Raw genomic sequence first — 22,597 nt, forward strand, 5'->3', positions numbered from 1 at the left:
CTACAGCAACTGTTAGGAAGGACGGTTGTATCTTTGTAGTGACTGGATGTATACACCATCCAAAGTGTAATTAATAACTTCACTGTGCTCAAAGGTATATTCAATGTCTGCGTTTAAAGTTTTTACCCTTTTTACCATCTACCAATAGGTGCCCTTCTTTGGGAGGCATTGGAAAACGTCTTTGTGGATGAATCTGTGTTTGAAATTTGCTGCTTGACTTACGGACCTTACAGATAATTCTATGTTTTGGGTACGGAGATGAGGTAGTCATGTTAAACAATGTTAGTACATGCAACTTATTATGTGACTTGTTAAGCAATGTTTACTCCTGAGGGTATTTAGCATTGAATACTTATTGACTTAAGAAATGTTAAAACACAAAACGACACATTCAAATAGTTACAATTGGTGAACGTCAAGTTTAACCTTAACCTTACATGACAGGGAGGGAGCGCACCATATGGGGGGGTTAGGACGATTCTAATAACCTGACTACTCGCGTCGCGAGCGGTGTTATTCAAATATTGCACCCACACTGCTTGCGTGCGCCAACGAGCGTCTGCGTTGCCAAGGACTAAAATAGAAGTCATTCCTATTTCTGACGCAGATCACGCTGCAAGTCCTGCCTCTCCCATCTCCTCATTGGTTTATAGAAGCAGGTACCCACGTGCCATCTCCTCATTGGTTATACCCACGTGGGTGATTGAAAGACGAACTGTTGCCGGTCGTCGTGGTAATACTATGAAAGTGTAGATGGCAATCACCATATAAGTTCAAAGATAAAAAAAGCCTGGAAGGAGGAGAGATGACTAGAAACGATTCGGTTGGCCGTTTTATGTGTGGATTAATTGTCGGAGTCGAGGACCTTGTGCATTTCAGGTAAAATAACAACTCAATATTTATATCCAGGACAAATTAGCTAGCAACAGCAAGCTAGCTAAATAGGACAAATTAGCTAGCAAGTGCAAGCTAACTAGCTAAATTGCCTTACATGTTTAATGCTTTTCGACCTGTCCCCAAAATAATGTCATTGGTTCAGAGTTTGTTTTGATATTTTAACCTGCGTGTCGGGATCGCGTTTGGTGTAGGGGGACAAAATAAATGTATGTACGATGTCGCACGCGCGCAGCCGGTTTGGGTTCCGTGTTAGGGCCTGTGACTGACAGGGCCCTAAAAAATTATTAGAACAATAGGTTCAAAAAATTCTAAATGAAATTATTAATTAACCTATCATCATTAATATAATATTGTATTTATTGTACTAATAAAACTAACGGTTTCTTTTTCTTTTTTGGCAAAAAATAAACATCCAGAGAGCCTCTGTATTTCCCTCTTTTAACATGAAATGGTACGGTCCTGCCCCCAATCCAGGCGCGAACGGTACTTGCTAGCAAGCAGTGAATTGCGAGTGTCTCAGTTTCCTAAAGACAAATCTGGCATCCAAAAATGAAAAGAAAGAAAAGAAAGACAGGAGAGAGAAACGAAAGGGCGACAGTATGTCAACCAATTTTTTACAAAGGAAGGTGGGTGTAGTCTGTGAGTGGTGGAAATTAACCTGTTAGCTTAGTCCATAGTGAAATAGACTACTTTTGGCCCCTAACATTAGTTACTTAATATCTTCACAGAAAATTCTGGGTGTTTACATTTCGCTCCTCATTTAGCCGACATTTAATCAATGCAGGCAAATTCATACTCAAATTCATACACTATTCATACTAAATCAGTTGTCCCTGCCACTGCCTGGTGCCAGGCCCAGCAGATGCAGCTTCAGGCTCAGCAGCCCTGTCTCCCCATCCCCATACCCCTGAACCAGCCCTACTCCCAACTGAAGAAGGAGGTGAGTAGCATTGTGTTGAATGACATGTCAGTTGGCATAATTGCAGGTACTGCAATGCATTGAGGACAGGAATGTGATTCTCCAGTCAGGAAAAATCTCACTTGACAGAGGCAGCCAATATCAGAGCCTAAAAGGAAGAGATGCAGGCTCTTAGAGATGGATGGTAGTCTCTCCTGTCTGAGGCAACATTGATTGCTACGCAAATGGATGTTGCACCTCAATTTAGCAAGGAACACAGCCGCCAGAGGAAAAGAAAGAGATTCCATGATGAGACCTCTCAAGAGGAGACAGCTCAAGACAGTGCAGCAACGGTGTTTCGGAGCACAGTGTTTTTACTGCTATGGATAACATCATAAGTGACTTGGACAATTGGTTCCACACTACTGTAAAAATTGTAGAATAATCTTCTGCAGTTCTGAAAGTTGGGCAGATTAGTGAGGATAAAGTCCCTTCTGTGTGTCAACCACTGATCATGAAGTATTCCAGAGATCTTACACCTGAGTTTCAAAATGAATCAAGACACCTGAACACTGATATGCTGCCACTTTCCCCCCTAACTTGTCCCCTCTTGGTCTCCTGAATGCATTTTGTAAGATGCAGCTGCAAAGCATTTTTGGAGAAGTGTGCATTGCTTTACGTATATTTTGTGATTGTTGCTGGTGGCGAGAGAGCTTTCAGTAAGCTAAAACTGATTTTTTTTTTAAAATAGAGGTCCACTGTGTCTCAAGACAGGTTTTGCAGTCTTGCCATGCTGTCCATTGAAGTTAGTTAGCTAGAAAGCTGGACTTCAAAGACTTGATCAGTGACTTTGCTAGCAAGAAGGCTCGGCGCTGGGCTCATGGTGAGTAAGGCTGAGCAAGGGCCAGTGATAACTGTTAAATGGCATGGATATGGATATTGGATCACTACACACATGATGCCCACAGGCTGAGAACAAGACTGAGAACAGACTGAGGACAAGATATATCTCAAGGTAATGGCTGGATTGCCATAAAATTTGTTGTGCACAATCAAGACCCCAAGTTTAAGAAACCTATTGATTTGATGACCACTTTACCTTTCCTCTAGCGCCACCATCAGGCCTTTTCATTTTATTTCCATTTTGTTTTCCATTTCCACTTTTACAGCTAGTTGGTATGAATACTTAGTTCAAAAATCTGCTGGTAATTTTATTATTTTGTTTGTTATATCATTCTATAAATGATGTTAATTATTTTAATTAAAGAGGTTAATGTATATTTAAGTTATATTTATTTAAGTTATTCATTAATGTTAAGAGTATTTTCCATTCAAGAATTTTACCATTAAAATTACATTTAGACTGTAAAAGATGGCCTTTAGCACATTTCTTATAGAGGGTATCAGTCTTGCATCAAATAGTGAATTCCACTGTATGCAGAATGTTGCATGCATGTCTGCACAGTGTTATATTTTCACAGCTCACCATCAGTAAATATTGGACTACAAGAGAGTTGCAAACCTGCAAAGGTAGAGTTATTTAAAGCTTTCAATGGGTCGATTGGGTGTGTGGTTACAGCAGTTGTGCAGGGTTGGTGTGGCCTGTGGTGATATCTTTTCATGGGGCCCAATGTGATATCTTTTCATGGGGCCCAATGTGATATCTTTTCAAAATCCCCGGCGGCGCCCCTGATGACAGGGACCCCATGTTTTCCCTTTTTGATTGATGAATACACACCATCAGTAGTACACTATCGTTTTGAGTTAGATGAAATGCCTGTGTGCTTGGAAAGAGACATCTGTCCAATATCTCTCATTAGGCCTTTGTCCAACACTACAGATGACAGAACCTTGTAAGCTGGCAAGTCTTATTTCAGCCATTTTTTCCTCCTCTGTTGGTCTTCTGAAAGAGTGTCATGGAGACACTTGCGCTCCACTCCATTACATTTACATTTACGTCATTTAGCAGACGCTCTTATCCAGAGCGACTTACAAATTGGTGCATTCACCTTATGCTATCCAGTGGAACAACCACTTTACAATAGTACATCTATATCTTTTTTTTTTGGGGGGGGGGGGGGGGGGTTAGAAGGATTACTTTATCCTTTTCCAGGTATTCCTTAATTAAAGAGGTGGGGTTTCAGGTGTCTCCGGAAGGTGGTGATTGACTTCCACCATTGGGGTGCCAGAGCAGCGAACAGTTTTGACTGGGCTGAGCAGGAACTGTGCTTCTGCAGAGGTAGGGGGGCCAGCAGGCCAGAGGTGGATGAACGCAGTGCCCTTGTTTGGGTGTAGGGACTGATCAGAGCCTGAAGGTACGGAGGTGCCGTTCCCCTCACAGCTCCGTAGGCAAGCACCATGGTCTTGTAGCGGATGCGAGCTTCAACTGGAAGCCAGTGGAGTGTGCGGAGGAGCGGGGTGACATGAGTGAACTTGGGAAGTTTGAACTTTAGACGGGCTGTGGCGTTCTGGATGAGTTGTAGGGGTTTAATGGCACAGGCAGGGAGCCCAGCCAACAGCGAGTTGCAGTAATCCAGACGGGAGATGAGATGAGATGACAAGTGCCTGGATTAGGACCTGCGCCGCTTCCTGTGTAAGGCAGGGTGGTACTCTGCGAATGTTGTAGAGCATGAACCTACAGGATCGGGTCACCGCCTTGATGTTAGCAGAGAACGACACGGTGTTGTCCAGGGTCACGCCAAGGCTCTTAGCACTCTGGGAGGAGGACACAATGGAGTTGTCAACCGTGATGGCGAGATCATGGAACGGGCAGTCCTTCCCCGGGAGGAAGAGCAGCTCCATCTTGCCGAGGTTCAGCTTGAGGTGGTGATCCGTCATCCACACTGATATGTCTACCAGACATGCAGAGATGCGATTCGCCACCTGGTTATCAGAAGGGGGAAAGGAGAAGATGAATTGTGTGTCGTCTGCGTAGCAATGATAGGAGAGACCATGTGAGGATATGACAGAGCCAAGTGACTTGGTGTATAGCGAGAATAGGAGAGGGCCTAGAACTGAGCCCTGGGGGACACCAGTGGTGAGAGCACGTGGTGCGGAGACAGATTCTTGGACATAATCCAAGAGTGAGCCACGCCGGAGATGCCCAACTCGGAGAGGGTGGAGAGGAGGATCTGATGGTTCACAGTATCAAAAGCAGCAGATAGGTCTAGAAGGATGAGAGCAGAGGAGATAGAGTTAGCTTTAGCAGTGCGGAGAGCCTCCGTGACACAGAGAATAGCAGTCTCAGTTGAATGACCAGTCTTGAAACCTGACTGATTTGGATCAAGAAGGTCATTCTGAGAGAGATATCAAGAGAGCTGGCCAAGGACTGCACGCTCAAGAGTTTTGGAGAGAAAAGAAAGAAGGGATACTGGTCTGTAGTTGTTGACATCGGAGGGATCGAGTGTAGGTTTTTTGAGAAGGGGTGCAACTCTCGCTCTCTTGAAGACGGAAGGGACGTAGCCAGCGGTCAAGGATGAGTTGATGAGTGCGGTGAGGTAAGGGAGAAGGTCTCCGGAAATGGTCTGGAGAAGAGAGGAGGGGATAGGGTCAAGCGGGCAGGTTGTTGGGCGGCTGGCCGTCAGAAGTCACAAGATTTCATCTGGAGGGAGAGGGGAGAAAGAGGTCAAAGCATAGGGTAGGGCAATGTGAGCAGGACCAGCGGTGTCGTTTGACTTAACCTGTTATGGCTAGGGGGCAGTATTTTCACGGCTGGATAAAAAACATACCCGATTTAATCTGGTTACCACTCCTACCCAGTAACTAGAATATGCATATACTTATTACATATGGATAGAAAACACCCTAAAGTTTCTAAAACTGTTTGAATGGGGTCTGTGAGTATAACAGAACTCAAATGGCAGGTCAAAACCTGAGAGATTCCTTTACAGGAAGTGGCCTGTCTGACCATTTCTTGAACTTCTTTTCCATCTCTATCTTTTACTAATGATCTCTGCTCTAACGTGACACTTCCTACGTCGTCCATAGGCGCTCGGAGCCCGGGAAAAAACAGAATGTCGTCATCCCAGCCCCAGGCTGAAACACATTATCGCCTTTCTCAAGTGGCCGATCAAGGGACTCTGGGCTTAGGCGCCTGACCCGACCGCCCCCGCCTTTGTGATTTTTTCCTCTGTTTGCCGAAAAGGAGATTCCCTGTCGGAATATTATCGCTTTTCTACGAGAAAAATGGCGTAAAAATTGATTTTAAACAGCGGTTGACATGCTTCGAAGTACGGTAATGGAATATTTAGAATTTTTTTGTCACGAATTGCGCCATGCGCACGACCCTTCTTTACCATTTCGGATAGTGTCTGGAACGCACGAACAAAACGCCGCTATTCGGATATAACGATGGATTATTTTGGACCAAACCAACATTTGTTATTGAAGTTGCAGTCCTGGGAGTGCATTCTGACGAAGACAACAAAAGGTAATGAAACTTTTATAATAGTAAAGCTGATATTGGTGAGTGCTAAACTTTCCGGGTGTCTAAATAGCTAGCCCGTGATGCCTGGGCTATGTACTTAGAATATTGCAAAATGTGCTTTCACCAAAAAGCTATTTTAAAATCGGACATATCGAGTGCATAGAGGAGGTCTGTATCTATAGTTCTTAAAATAATTGTTATGCTTTTTGTGAACGTTTATCGTGAGTAATTTAGTAAAATGTTAGCGAATTCCCCGGAAGTTTGCGGGGGGTATGCTAGTTCTGAACGTCACATGCTAATGTAAAAAGCTGGTTTTTGATATAAATATGAACTTGATTGAACAAAACATGCATGTATTGTATAACATAATGTCCTAGGGTTGTCATCTGATGAAGATCATAAAAGGTTAGTGCTGCATTTAGCTGTCTTCTGGGTTTTTGTGACATTATATGCTAGCTTGAAAAATGGGTGTCTGATTATTTCTGGCTTGGTACTCTGCTGACATAATCTAATGTTTTGCTTTCGTTGTAAAGCCTTTTTGAAATCGGACAGTGTGGTTAGATAAAGGAGTCTTATCTTTAAAATGCTGTGAAATAGTCATATGTTTGAAAAATTGAAGTTTTTGTATTTTAGAGGAGTTTGTATTTCGCGCCACGCCCATCATTGGATATTGGAGCAGGTGTTCCGCTAGCGGAACGTCTAGATGAGGATCGGATGTCGTCAACCTTCTTTTCAAAATGGTTGACGAAGTCATCCGCAGAGAGGGAGGAGGGGGGGAGGGGGAGGAGGATTCAGGAGGGAGGAGAAGGTGGCAAAGAGCTTCCTAGGGTTAGAGGCAGATGCTTGGAATTTAGAGTGGTAGAAAGTTGCTTTAGCAGCAGAAACAGAGAAAGAAAATGTAGAGAGGAGGGAGTGAAAAGATGCCAGGTCCGCAGGGAGGCTAGTTTTCCTCCATTTCCACTCGGCTGCCCGGAGCCCTGTTCTGTGAGCTCGCAATGAGTCATCAAGCCATGGAGCAGGTGGGGAGGACCGAGCCGGCCGGGAGGATAGGGGACATAGAGAGTCAAAGGATGCAGAAAGGGAGGAGAGGAGGGTTGAGGAGGCAGAATCAGGAGATTGGTTGGAGAAGGTTTGAGCAGAGGGAAGAGATGATAGGATGGAAGAGGAGAGAGTAGCGGGAGAGAGAGAGTGAAGGTTGCGATGGCGCAATACCATCTGAGTAGGGGCAGAGTGAGTAGTGTTGGAGGAGAGCGAGAGGGAAAAGGATACAAGGTAGTGGTCGGAGACTGGGAGGGGAGTTGCAGTGAGATTAGTAGAAGAACAGTGTCGTGTCTTTGGCTATGCCGGATTAAGTGATATGACATGCTAACCTATAAAATCCTTTCTCTGTAATTAATATTACCTGATTAAGCTAATCATGTAAATGTAATTAACTAGAAAGTCGGGGCACCACGGAAGAACGTTTATAGAGCCGTTATCTTCCAAATAAACTCTTAAAATACTTAGTAATACTTTACATCGATAGCAGTCAATATTAACCCTTATCTTATTTTCAGTCTCATAATGAAAGTTGTAAATTCTTGGCTATCTTCACGAACCCTGGCTAGCAAGTTGAATCAGCAATACCAAATTGGGTTAAATTATTTATTTACTAAATACCTCGACTAATCACACAGAATTACATATACACAGAATACAAATTATGTCATACAGAAAATGTCCTGGTGGACGGAACCTGTATGATGGCTGGTTACACAAAGGAAAGGGGGTTGGGCTTGAATGAAAGAGCGGGAAGACTTAGGAACGAAGAAACAGCAGCTATGCTATCGTAAATACATTATCTTATGCATTCTAAATTACCGCCCATTTGGAAAAGGAAAATGCAATAAATATTTACTCTGAGCTGCGCTTCGGTAGATTGGTCGTAGATGCTGGCCGGGTTGGCCAACAGATCTTCCTGTCCTCGGAAGAATGTCTCTGGTGGTAAATTGGATACGTGGTGGTATCTTTGTCTGTCTGTTAGACTGGATCCGTCGTCCGTCCTTTCCTAGCCCCCGTCTACAGCGGCCGCTGCTAACTCAACGGCTAGGAAGTATCACTTCTGTAGTGAATAAGCTCAAAGTTCATACCATTCGCCACCAAAGCTCACGCCGAGGTTGGCTTAGTTCTGTACTTGACGTGTGTCCTTCTAACGTAGAGGCTGCAGACCTCACGTACTGGAACATGTGGTTATCTTTTCGTCAAAGGCTTATATAGTGGAGAGGGGGAAGGATGTGTTTCATCGTTTATAACCCCTGTCTCTTCACAGGGGTGGGCCACTGATCAAGCAGGGCACTTTCCTTATGAAAACCCAATTCTCTCATTTGGAAGCTAAAATTACATTTAATCTCCTAACAAACAATCTCAATATCAAACATTTCAATTGCATAACAATTCCATGTGACTCTGATAACTAGAGGGTGTATACTTTCCCAGGTACAGTTTATGTCGTCCTGTCATCAGTCATAATGTCTCAGATGACAGCCGAACTGACATCCATACTCATTACGTTCCAAAGCATATTTCCAACTGGTTTTATTACCAAAATATGGTTCCTTTCCCCATTTGTTTGATGTTCCCAGACTCTATATTTAACAGGACATCAGTCCTTCAGTAGGGTCAGAAAGAGAGGGGAAGGGAGAAAGGTATTTATGGGGGGGTCATAAACCTTACCCACAGGCCAACGTCATGACAACAGCATCTAGTAAAGATGAGGTCAAGCGTACTGCCTGCCTTGTGAGTGGGGGGGGACGGTGAGAGGGTGAGGTCAAAAGAGGAGAGGAGTGGAAAGAAGGAGGCAGAGAGAAATGAGTCAAAGGTAGACATAGGGAGGTTAAAGTCAACCAGAACTGTGAGGGGTGAGCCATCCTCAGGAAAGGAACTTATCAAGGCGTCAAGCTCATTGATGAACTCTCCAAGGGAACCTGGAGGGCGATAAATGATAAGGACGTTAAGCTTGAATGGGCTTGGGACTGTGACAGCATGGAATTCAAAGGAGGAGATACACAGATGGGTCAGGGGAGAAAGAGAGAATGTCCACTTGGGAGAGATGAGGATTCCAGTGCCACCACCCCGCTGACCAGATGCTCTCGGGTTATGCGAGAACACGTGGTCAGACGAGGAGAGAGCAGTAGGAGTAGCAGTGTTTTCTGTGGTAATCCATGTTTCCGTCAGCGCCAAGAAGTCAAGGGACTGGAGGGTAGCATAGGCTGAGATGAACTCTGCCTTGTTGGCCGCAGACCGGCAGTTCCAGAGGCTGCCGGAGACCTGGAACTCCACGTGGGTCGTGCGCGCTGGAACCACCAGGTTAGAGTGGCAGCAGCCACACGGTGTGAAGCGTTTGTATTGCCTGTGCAGAGAGGAGAGAACAGGGATAGACAGACACATAGTTGACAGGCTACAGAAGAGGCTACGCTAATGCAAAGGAGATTGGAATGAAAATTAACTAAACAACTGGGGAAGCGAGAGAGCAGGGCCTCCCTCACTAACCTTTCACTGAAACACTCAAATATAACTCTTCCAACTTCCACTTTAGAAATTATAATTGATGTAAACTACAGTGGTTCAATGTTTCCAGGAATAGGCTCAAACTAAGTTTATTCAGCTAGATAACTTGGTACAGTATTCTTCCGTGAAACCCACCCAGTGCACCGTATCCTATGACGCCATAGCTAACTAGCATGCTAGCATCCAATAACACATGGTTAGCAACAATACTTGGTTACAACAAACTACCAATGGATCATTCGTGTCCGTGTCTAGTTCCTTTCATAACGCAGAAGTAATTAAACGTTGGCTAGCTAACACAAAGTCAGTCCTGCTAGCTACACAAGTGGACTACACATCTCGAATGTTCAGAAAGTTAAGCTTACGTTGCAAAAGTCTTATTGACTAAAACGATACAGTACTGCTAGCTGGTAAAGTTGGCTAGCTAGCAGTGGCTGCGTTGTTGACTTTGTTTGAAAATGTAGCTGGCTAGCTAACCTTGATAGTTTCTCTGTGCTACACCTTTATCTTTGATACAAAGACAACCATGTAGCTAGCTAACATTACACTAATCAAATCGTTCCATTGTAATGTATTTAGTTTCTACAGTACTGCTAGTTGGTAAAGTTGATTAGCTAGCAGTGGTTTTGGTGTTGACTTTATTTAGTCCACTCCATCCCCTGTCCATTGGTGGATAACACAAATATGGTGAAGCAGGGACTTCCAACGACATCTGAGCTCCTGAGAAAACATGTACATACATTTGGAGTGCCATAATCATTTTCTATCTATTTTCAATGGAAATATTGAATACCATAACAGTGGGTTCAATGTCAGTAGTTACCCTAGCCTACCCATGAGTGTTATGAGTTGTGAAAAGTGTATAATATTGGCTCTAATCAGGGAATATCTGAATACATGGAATGTGAAAAAGTGAAAAGTGAGTTGATACAAGTAAAAACCATACACATTTTCATACCTCTTGATCGCCTTTGCATGTACTGCATAACCACCACAGGTGACTGCAAATGCTTTTCTGCCACAGTTTAATTTCTTTACACTTCTTACGATTTGAAATGGCCATTCATTTCTTCTTTAATCCTGCATTCAATCACAGACATTAAACATAATCACACGTGTTGATAATACTGTGGCGACCCTGGTTTATAAGCAGAGATATATATTCTGGCCAACAGCATGCTGTAATGACCTCATTAGATCATAAATAAAATAATGTTCTTCACAGAGGGTTGAGTTCTTGAATGGAATGTTTTATCAACCTGAACTCCCACAGGCTACTGACTGGCCGTAGCCTACGCCAAATAAATCAATGCACAAACAACAGGTATCCTACTCTCTGTCATGGACGTAGAAGAAATAGAACAAAAGAAACATGGCAATACATCAGAACCTGAGATGTCCAGTCCTCCGTCCAGCTCCCCGCTGTCCACCAACCACAAGGACGCCTGTCTCCAAACATCCCAGGCAGTCCTTTGATTGGAAGACAGCAGGTTGACTGTCATGCTGGACCCCGTAAAACCTGAAGTGCACCACAACACAACAAGGCACAACATAACTCTGCCACAATACCATGATATTAAGTAGAGTCTATATCTCCGCTTACAAACCAGGGTCGCCACAATACATAAAGATCATTTGAGTATGACCTAGAGTATATACAATGTTGTAGTAGTGCAGTCGTGATTGCCTCAAATTTTAGATGTGTAACTTAATTTTAGCTACAACTTAATTTTAGCAACATGCCAGGTGTTTGAGCTACATTTTAGCTACATGCCAGGTGTTTGAGCTACATTTTAGCTACATGCCAGGTGTCAAACTCATGTTTGATGCCAGGGTATGACTCTCAGATTTTCTTGCGGATGGATGGCGATCTGTCGGTGGCCACCCCATCTACACTAATTCCATTGTCTAGTAAATACTCAAGTCCCCTTTCAAAATCAACCATTTCCATGGCAACAGAGCTGGTGGCCTCTGTAACCTGTAGGACAAACAGTGAACATCTAAAAATGAGGATGCTATATGAGCGGCTTGTATGTCTACTCTTAAAAAAGAACTAATAGGCTACTAACCTGAATCAGCTCAAAGTGGATTATCTCCTTTGTGGCATCATCCTTAAAGCTGTAGTGTATTTTGCTGTGGTGTATTTTGCTGAGTAGCCAGGGCTGTCGAAACGGCCATCCCCGCATTCCTCCACTCCAATTCCTTCTTATGCCTCGACAATCAACCGTGCCATCTTGACAGTCTGCTATTCAAGGTACGCTTGTTCTATCACCTTGAGTCAAGTATGAAAACTGTATGGTGTTGAGCGCTGTACTCCCTAGCAGTTATAGGTTGAGTATGACAGCCCAATCAGCAACATCTGTATATGTAGTTTCAGTGAACAAGATAGATGACCCAGCTAATCGGCTGTTTTCTAACATTCCATGAACATCAGGGCCTGATTGCCATTTTCCACTGTGTCCATTCAGGCAAGCTCAGATGACCCATGAGTAGAGGCAGAATTGCTGCTGTCTGGTACTGCAGAATCCATAGGGGTCTCCACCGAAGTCATGGTGATGTCCATAAATGAGACTTGTTCTTCTGGGGGTGCATGTGGTTCTGCTTCTTGTGTTGCCTCTGTTTGTCCAGCCTGAACCGCCGACTCTTGCTAATATACAAGGAACAGTAACAATTACTTTTGTAGTTAGATTTACATTTGAAATGACTCATTTCTAAGAGACACTAAACATCACACTAAAAACTACTCAAAGGGGTCAAGGGTCATTCACTTTGTGACACTGATAAGACATTATGATTTAAGTTCGGTTTGATAGTGGTGTAATTAAAACTTTTTTTGAATATATATTCATAGGAACACTTTTGAGTTTCTGAAATGGGTCATATATTTTGTGACACTGATTACATCTCACCTCTGGTGCCACTTCACTAACACCTCTTAGAAATTCTGCAAAATATAGAAATAAAAAGCTGTCTGTGTATTTAATTGGATTAACGCTTTGCTCTATAATGTAAGTATTGAAATAATCACACATCACTGTCATGGCTGTAGTAAAACAATACCTACAGTATACTCTGTTTCCAGGGTATAGGTACAGCAAAATAACTCCCTGATGACGAAGGTTTATATCGTTTTTTGCTGGGCTGCTCTGAACTGGTCAACTGTAATCTAATGTGTAGTCTTTGGCAAGGCACCGTGTGAAGTGCTGGGTATTTGTTTTTTTTTCGTGGTGGACTGAGAAACAACAGCAAACTACATCTCCTCTGGCGGGCCATTATCGTGCGTGTGGGGATCTTCTTCTGTTCTCACATCAACTCCCTCAACCTAAAGGAGAGGGGTACACAATTGATGAGCAATTCTGCAGGGCTATTTTCTTCATGTTTCTTAGTTGTGACATACTGTATTTCAAGTGTATTAGCTAAATATTGTGATGACAGGCTATTTACATTGCAATAATAGTACCTACCCTTGTTTCCACACACATGACAATACATACTTTGCTAGGCATTTTGACATAGCGATATTACATAGCGAAATACAAACATTACATACGTTTTCTCCGCTTTCCCAGATGAACGTTCAGTCCTAGTGACTGGTACAACAGTGCTCTTGAAGATTTCTTTCAGCACTCCCATAACTGTAGTCTTCTGGGGTAAAAGGTTTGCTACGAACCACAACACCTTGGAGTATGTATGTTCAAATAAAGCACAGTTAGCCACAACTTCAAACTCTCTTGATCATGTAATGGAAGTCGATGAAAGTGGATTCCTGTGTAGTATGATCTAAATTGATTTTCACAATTTGGAAATGCACATTTTTGAGTCATCTTTAGCAATCCAATTAGCTATGTAGCTTCTTCTTCGACATCTAGGCTATCCGTATCCTTATCCCTGTGCTAGCTAGTGAAATGCTTCTTCTTTTCCTTATCCGTATTTCCCTCGAAAACATAATAGTCTAGAATTTTCTGTGGAGATGTTTTGAAGCACGTTTTTGGGTTAGTCTGTCCACTACAACCAAGCAACTACATCTCATTAATGGAACTTTGACCAAGACAACTGTCTGGATGATGCTTCAAGGCTAAAAGTAAGTGGAAAATGATGTCTAGCATGCTAAAAAACTTAAATATTTGCTCAATCCCAAAACGACCCCTGAACCCTACACCCTATGTACTTGTGGATAAGCAAGATGGCAAGTCTTCAACCTAGCCTATTAAAGAGCAAAGCAGAGCTACTACCATATTGATTATACCTATTCAATCCTCTCCTATCCCCATAAGTCCACATTCACTATAGGGCAGGGGTATTCAACTCACCCTTTGAGGTCCGGAGCCTGTTGAGGTGCGTTCAGTTCGCTTGAACATTTGTTACGTTGTGGAACGGTTTGTACTGAACGACACGTTTCCCCAAAACGTTCTCGTACGTTCTTGAACTGACTTTGAGGTACTTTTGCTCCCATTTGGTGGGTGTGGCGAGGTTTGGCTTAAAGCAATAAGTGACATATTTCAAAGGCAGTCGCCATGCTGATAGCATTCCCCAACCCACAACCCTTACCCATTTTTTAACCTCTCTGGGCCAGTGGGACGTTTGCGTCCCACCCTAGTCAACAGCCAGTGGAATCGCGTGGCGCGAAATACAAATACCTCAAAAATGCTATAACTTCAATTTCTCAAACATATGACTATTTTACACCATTTTAAAGATAAGACTCTCGTTAGTCTAACCACGTTGTCCGATTCCAAAACGGCTTTACAGCGAAAGCAAAACATTACATTATGTCAGGAGAGTACCCTGCCAAAAATAATCACACAGCCATTTTCAAAGCAAGCATATATGTCATAAAAACCAAAACCACAGCTAAATGCAGCACTAACCTTTGATGATCTTCATCAGATGACACTCCTAGGACATTATGTTATACAATACATGCATGTTTTGTTCAATCAAGTTCATATTTATATCAAAAACCAGCTTTTTACATTAGCATGTGATGTTCAGAACTAGCATACCCACCGAAAACTTCCGGTGAATTTACTAAATTACTCATGATAAACGTTGACAAAATACATAACAATTATTTAAAGAATTATAGATACAGAACTCCTTTATGCAAACGCTATGTCAGACTTTAAAATAGCTTTTCGGCGAAAGCACATTTTGCAATATTCTGAGTACATAGCTCGGCCATTACAGGCTAGCTAATTTGACTCCCACCAAGTTTGGGGCAACCTAAACTCAGAATTACTATTAGAAAAATTGGATTACCTTACATTACTGTTCTTCGTCAGAATGCACTCCCAGGACTTCTACTTCAACAACAAATGTTGTTTTGGTTCCAAATAATCCATAGTTATATCCAAATACCTACATTTTGTTTGTGCGTTCAGGTCACTATCCGAAGGGTAACGCGAGAGTAAATTTCGTGACAAACAAATTCAAAATATTCCATTACCGTACTTAGAAGCATGTCAAACGCTGTTTAAAATCAATTTTTATGCTATTTTTCTCGTAAAATAGAGATAATATTCCAACCAGACAACGTTGTATTCATTCAAAGACTGAAAGAAAAAGTGGAGAAGTCTCGTGAACGCGCATCTCAGTCTCACTGTCCCCAGGCAGGCCACTTACAAACTCTGCTGCTGTACTTTGCCAGAGACAGGAGACACGTCATTCCGCTTTCTGAAAGCTTTAGAGAGCCAATGGAAGCCTTAGAAAGTGTCACGTAACAGCACAGATGCTGTATTTTCGATAGAGATGCAACAGAAGGAAAACAAATTGTCAGACAGGGCACTTCCTGCATGGAATCTTCTCAGGTTTTGGCCTGCCATATGAGTTCTGTTATACTCACAGACACCATTCAAACAGTTTTAAAAACTTTAGAGTGTTTTCTATCCAAATCTACTAATTATATGCATATTCTCATTTCTGGGCAAGAGTAGTAACCAGTTTAAATTGGGTACGTTTTTTATCCGGACGTGAAAATACTGCCCCCTAGCCCCAACAGGTTAACTGCCCGTTCGTTCAGTACAGCACCATTTCTGTTCAATTGAACAATTCCGAACGTAAAAATGTACTGATCGCAGCCCTGGTTTTCTGTTCTACCTAATAATTAATTGCACACACCTGGTTTCTCGGGTCTAAATCAGTCCCTGATGAGAGGGGAACAATGAAAAAAATGCAATGGAACTGGCTTCGAGGTCCAGAGTTGAGTTTGAGGGCTTTGGGGGCAGGAGACTAGGGATAATTTGGTATTGGGCAATTTCCATAGTCTACTCATAATTTTGACATGGTAAAATTACTTGAGCAGAGTATATAACTTGATCTGTTGCACACAGTGTGGAGTGTAGCAGTACTACATATTGTTGACTCATAATTTAGCTAGTGGGAGAAATGATTCACATATTGATTTATGACGTCATTAAAATGGGTCTTCTCAGACATGCAGTAGGTATCACAACAATGGAGGTAGTACTCCTACTCCTCTCTCTCTCTTTCTCAATTCATTTCTAGGGGCTTTATTGGCATGGGAAAAATATGTTAATATTCTCTCTTTCTATGTCTTTGTTCAGGGAGCTGAGGGGGACAATAATCCAGTGTATAGCACTATAGCTCCTGTATCTGGGCCAGCTGAGAATGGGGTCACACGTGATCACGCATGGGACCCCAGGCCCTCGGAGACAATACCTCAGCAGACAGAGTGACTTCAAATCTCCTCATGCTCCTCATCTCTCTGTACTGTGCTCTACACGTGTTTGTTAACAATGACAAAGACGTTCAGATTCAGACAACATGGACACAATAGGGTTTATGAGTGCAGTTTCAGGTTGTATTGTGCATAGGAACTATTCGTAACCGAAACTTCAGCAACACAAATATCACAATTTTTGTAAAGACCGAATGAAAGCCTAAATGTCAGCTGACCTGTAGCCATGATCCAAAACTATCTGTGCATAGCACTCTTTTACACCCTTCATTGTGACTTACAGACATAAATTATGAGGTTCACTGGCATTCTGGTCATTTAGCGGGCAACAGCGGGACGCCTTTTAGAGTGAATAGAGATGTAATTTAATCACAAACCCTGCTTTTATTCAGGAGAGAGAGAGAGAGAGAGAAAGCGTTTCTTTATTATAAAAACCCAATGTGTTACAAAAATAAAGCCTTCATCAGGATTCTTCTCCACGACCCTGTCAGTGGACACAAGCAGGCAATGGAGTGATGCTCAAGGGGGAACAGGACAGGGGTGTGTATGCGTTGTGCTCCCACAGATGCTCCGGTAATTGCCGGGAGTAAATAATGGTGTTTTAAGGGGAGATCAGAGGAAATCACAGTGATTAAGAGGCATGAAGCCAGGCTCTGAAACACAGCGTCTAATTATTACAGAGGTTCTAGATCACAGGGCTGTAGCACTGACAGATCTGACTGACTGGCACATGTTTTTTGTTTTGTGCAGTAGCACCAGGTTGCACAATCAATATAAACAATCGTCAGTCATTCTGATTTTAATGTCTTTTCATCCATTTATATACAGTACCAGTCAAAAGTTTGGACACCTACTCATTCAAGGGCTTTTTATTTGTTTTACTATTTTCTACATTGTAGAATAATAGTGAAGACATCAAAACTATGAAGCAACACATAATGAGTCATGTAGTAACCAAAAAAGTGTTAAACAAGTCAAAATAGATTTTATATTTTTTATTCTTCAAAGTAGCCAGCCTTTGCCTTGATGACAGCTTTGCACACATTCTCTCAACCAGCTTCACCTTGAATGTTTTTCCAACAGTCTTGAAGGAGTTCCCACATATACTGAGCACTTGTTGGCTACTTTTCCTTCACTCTGCGGTCCAACTCATCCCAAACCATCTCAACTGGGTTGAGGTCGGGTGATTATGGAGGCCAGGTCATCTGATGCAGCACTCCATCACTCTCCTTGGTCAAATAGCCCTTACACAGCCTGGAGGTGTGTTTTGGGTCATTGTCCTTTTAAAAAACAAATGATAGTCCCACTAAGCGCAAAGCAGATGTGATGGCTTATCGCTGCAGAAATGCATAAAGAAGAAAATAAATTAAACAAATTAACTTTAAACAAGGCACACCTGTTAATTGAAACACATTCCAGGTGACTACCTCATGAAGCTGGTTGAGAGAATGCCAAGAGTGTGCAAAGCTGTTGTCAAGGCAAAGGGTGGCTACTTTGAAGAATCTCAAATATGAAATATATCTTGATTTGAACTTCTTGAGGATACAATCCCGATAACGGGATTGGTTGGACAACAACCAGTGAGATAGCACGGCGAGATATTCAAAACAAAATAATCTCAAAATTAAAATTCAAGTATTATACGGAATTATAAAGATACTCTACTCGTTAATCCAATCACATTGTCCGATTTCAAAAAGGCTTTACGGTGAAAGCAAAACATTAGATTATTTTAGCATAGCACCTCAGCAAAAAAAAATATAAAAACATTCCAAGCATGATAGCATCACAAAACCAGATATACAGCTAAAATTAAGCACTAACCTTTGACAATCTTCATCAGATGACACTCCTAGGACATCATGTTAGACAATACATGCATTTTGTGTTCGATCAAGTTTATATTTATATCCAAAAACCCAATTTTTACATTGGCGCGTGACGTTTAGAAAATGTTTTCTCCCCATAACATCCGGTGAATAGGCACATTTAAAACCTCTTGAAACGCTGGTCCCGCATGCGGGATCAACATCCAGCGAAAAATCAGAGCGCCATAACCATAACCAAATCTAATAATCTTTTTTCTCAAACATAGGACTATTTTACACCGTTTTATAGATACACTTCTCCTGAATCGAACCACGTTGTCCGATTTCAAAAAGGCTTTACAGCAAAAGCAAAACATTACATTATGTTAGGAGAGTACATCGTCAAAATAGCCACACCGCCATTTTCCGACCAACCACATGCATCACAAATAACCAAAAAACAGCTAAATGAAGCACTAACCTTTGACAATCTTCATCAGATGACACTCCTAGGACATCATGTTACACAATACATGCATTCTTTTGTTCGATAAAGTTCATATTTATATATAAAAACAGCATTTTACATCGGCGCGTGATGTTCAGAAAATATTTTCCCTCAAATGCATCCGGTGATCAGCGCTACAATTTACTAAATTACTATTCGAAAACATTTTTAAAATGTAATATTGTCATTCAAAGAATTATAGATCAACACCTCGTGAATGCAACCGCATTGCCAGATTTAAAAATAACTTTACTGGGAAATCACACTTTGCAATAAATGGGGATGCTATGCTCAGAAAAATAGGCTAGGCGATACAGGTTAGCGCCATCTTGGAACCATCTAATATCAAATATACTCTTGTATACTATTGTAAATATTCCCTTACCTTTGATTATCTTCATCAGAAGGGACTTCCAGGAATACCAGGTCTACAACAAATGTAGTTTTGTTCAAAAAAGTTAATAATTTAAGTCCCAATAGCTTCTTCTTGTTAGCGCGTTCCTAAGGCTACTCAAAATGTACTGTAGCGCGCGGGACTTGTCATCACGAATGTGCAAAAAATATATATTAAAGTTCGTTCAAACATGTCAAACGTTGTATAACATAAATCTTTAGGGCCTTTTTCAACCAGAGCTTCAATAATATTCAAGGGGGACGATTGCATTGTGTTACTAAACGTTTCGAAAGGGGAGGCTAGCCATGGGCACCCGCGTCATAGTGGTAATGGCCCTCCCCCTGTGACCAACTTCCAAAGCCTCTCTTTCGGTCAGTTTGTACCATTTGTACCAATGAATCCTAACTCACGGTGTGTTTTATAGGCAAAGTGCTGAAGGTGAGTCCACAAATCAGATTTCCACTTCCTGCATGGGATCTGTCTCGGGGTTTTGACTGCCATATGAGTTCTGTTATACTCACAGACACCATTCAAAAAGTTTTAGAAACTTTAGAGTGTTTTCTATCCAAATCTACTAATTATATGCATATCCTAGCTTCTGAGTTTGAGTAGTAACCTGTTTAAATTGGGTACGTTTTTTATCCGGCCGTGAAAATACTGCCCCCTAGCCCCTAGAGGTTATTAACACATTTTTTGTTTAGTACATGATTCCATATGTATTATTTCATAGTTTTGATGTCTTCACTATTATTCTCCAATGTAGAAAATAGTTGCAGTAAAAATAAAGTAAATACATACACCAACTTGAAGGTATTATTTCTATAAAATGACAGTATGCTGTTGTATTCTGATTTCAATTACAGTAAAATCTTGTACTCTGATAAACCCTAGAATGAGTAGGTGTGTCCAAACTTTTGACTGGTACTGTATATCCACTAGGCTAATAAATAATCACATTTTTCCTTTCAATTATTTAATGAACCTACATAATTTAATCTCAAATTATCCCTATGCAGCACATGCAAAAGCGATTTGGAGTCATTGAACGGGAGTGACAAAATGTATTACAATTGAATTTGAATTAACTGAATTATGAAGATGAAGAAGAAGAGAGTGATTGAATTTAGAACAATAGTGTAAGAATTGCTCTTCCTCTGTCCGGCGCGCACACACTACTTTGTCAGAAGAAACTATATCTGGACCGTAGCTTATTACTTACTAAAACAGTTTTTACACTGTAAGATTTTTATTCTAAGAGAAACGAAAATGGTCTGTTACAGTGGGGCAAAAAAGTATTTAGTCAGTCACCAATTGTGCAAGTTCTCCCACTTAAAATGATGAGAGAGGCCTGTAATTTTCCTCATAGGTACACTTCAACTAAGACAGACAAAATGAGAAGAAAAAAAATCCAGAAAATCACATTGTAGGATTTTTTATGAATTTATTTGCAAATTATGGTGGAAAATAAGTATTTGGTGAATAACAAAAGTTTATCTCAAAACTTTGTTATATACCCTTTGTTGGCAATGACACAGGTCAAACGTTTTCTGTAAGTCTTCACAAGGTTTTCACACACTGTTGCTGGTATTTTGGCCCATTCCTCCATGCAGATCTCCTCTAGAGCAGTGATGTTTTGGGGCTGTCGCTGGGCAACACGGACTTTCAACTCCCTCCAAAGATTTTCTATGGGGTTGAGATCTGGAGACTGGCTAGGCCACTCCAGGACCTTGAAATGCTTCTTACGAAGCCACTCCTTCGTTGCCCGGGCGGTGTGTTTGGGATCATTGTCATGCTGAAAGACCCAGCCACGTTTCATCTTCAATGCCCTTGCTGATGGAAGGAGGTTTTCACTCAAAATCTCATGATACATGGCCTCATTCATTCTTTCCTTTACACTGATCAGTCGTCCTGGTCCCTTTGCAGAAAAACAGCCCCAAAGCATGATGTTTCCATCCCCATGCTTCACAGTAGGTATGGTGTTCTTTGGATGCAACTCAGAATTCTTTGTCCTCCAAACACGATGAGTTGAGTTTTTACCAAAAAGTTATATTTTGGTTTCATCTGACCATATGACATTCTCCCAATCCTCTTCTGGATCATCCAAATGCTCTCTAGCAAACTTCAGACGGGCCTGGACATGTACTGGCTTAACCTCTTACATCTAGATGTTCCGCTAGCGGAACACCGCTCCAATATCCAATGATAGGGCGTGGCGCGAATTACAAACTCCTCAAAAATCCCCAAAATCCTATTTTTCAAACATATGACTATTTTACACCATTTTAAAGACAATACTCTCCTTTATCTAACCACATTGTCCGATTTCAAAAAGGCTTTACAACGAAAGCAAAACATTAGATTATGTCAGGAGAGTACCCAGCCAGAAATAATCACACACCCATTTTTCAAGCTAGCATATAATGTCACAAAAACCAAAACCACAGCTAAATGCAGCACTAACCTTTGATGATCTTCATCAGATGACACTCCGAGGACATTATGTTATACAATACATGCATGTTTTGTTCAATCAAGTTCATATTTATATCAAAAACCAGCTTTTTACATTAGCATGTGACGTTCAGAACTAGCATACCCACCGAAAACTTCCGGTGAATTTGCTAAATTACTCACGATAAACGTTCACAAAAAACATAACAATTATTTTAAGAATTATAGATACAGAACTCCTTTATGCAATCGCTATGTCAGATTTTAAAATAGCTTTTCGGTGAAAGCACATTTTGCAATATTCTGAGTAGATAGCCTGGCCATCATGGCTAGCTATTTTGACACCCACCAAGTTTGGCACTCACCAAACTCAGATTTACTATAAGAAAAATTGGATTACCTTTGCTGTTCTTCGTCAGAATGCACTCCCAGGACTTCTACTTTACACCCAATGTTGTTTTGGTTCCAAATAATCCATAGTTATATCCAAACAGCGGCGTTTTGTTCTTGCGTTCAAGACACTAATCGAAGGGTAACGCGCCGGCGCGTATCGTGACAAAAAAATTCAAAATATTCCATTACCGTACTTCGAAGCATGTCAAACGCTGTTTAAAATAAATTTGTATGCAATTTTTCTCATAAAATAGCGATAATATTCCGACCGGGAGACGTTGTTTTCGTTCAAAGACTGAAAATGTAAAATGGACTCTTCACGTGCATGCGCGCACCCGTTTCATTGTTCTCAGATCGACCACTATCCAAATGCGCTACTGTTTTTCGCCCAGGGACTGCAGAGTCACCATTCCCCGCTCTGGCGCCTTCTGAGAGCCTATGGGAGCCTTAGAAAATGTCACGTTACAGCAGAGATCCTCTGTTTTCAATAAAGAGGCTATAGAAGGCCAAGAAATGGTCAGAGAGGGCACTTCCTGTATAGAATCTTCTCAGGTTTTGGCCTGCCATATGAGTTCTGTT

The sequence above is a fragment of the Salmo salar genome, chromosome 21 (genome assembly GCF_965601325.2).
Source record: "Salmo salar chromosome 21, fSalSal1, whole genome shotgun sequence".
Classification (NCBI taxonomy): domain Eukaryota; kingdom Metazoa; phylum Chordata; class Actinopteri; order Salmoniformes; family Salmonidae; genus Salmo; species Salmo salar.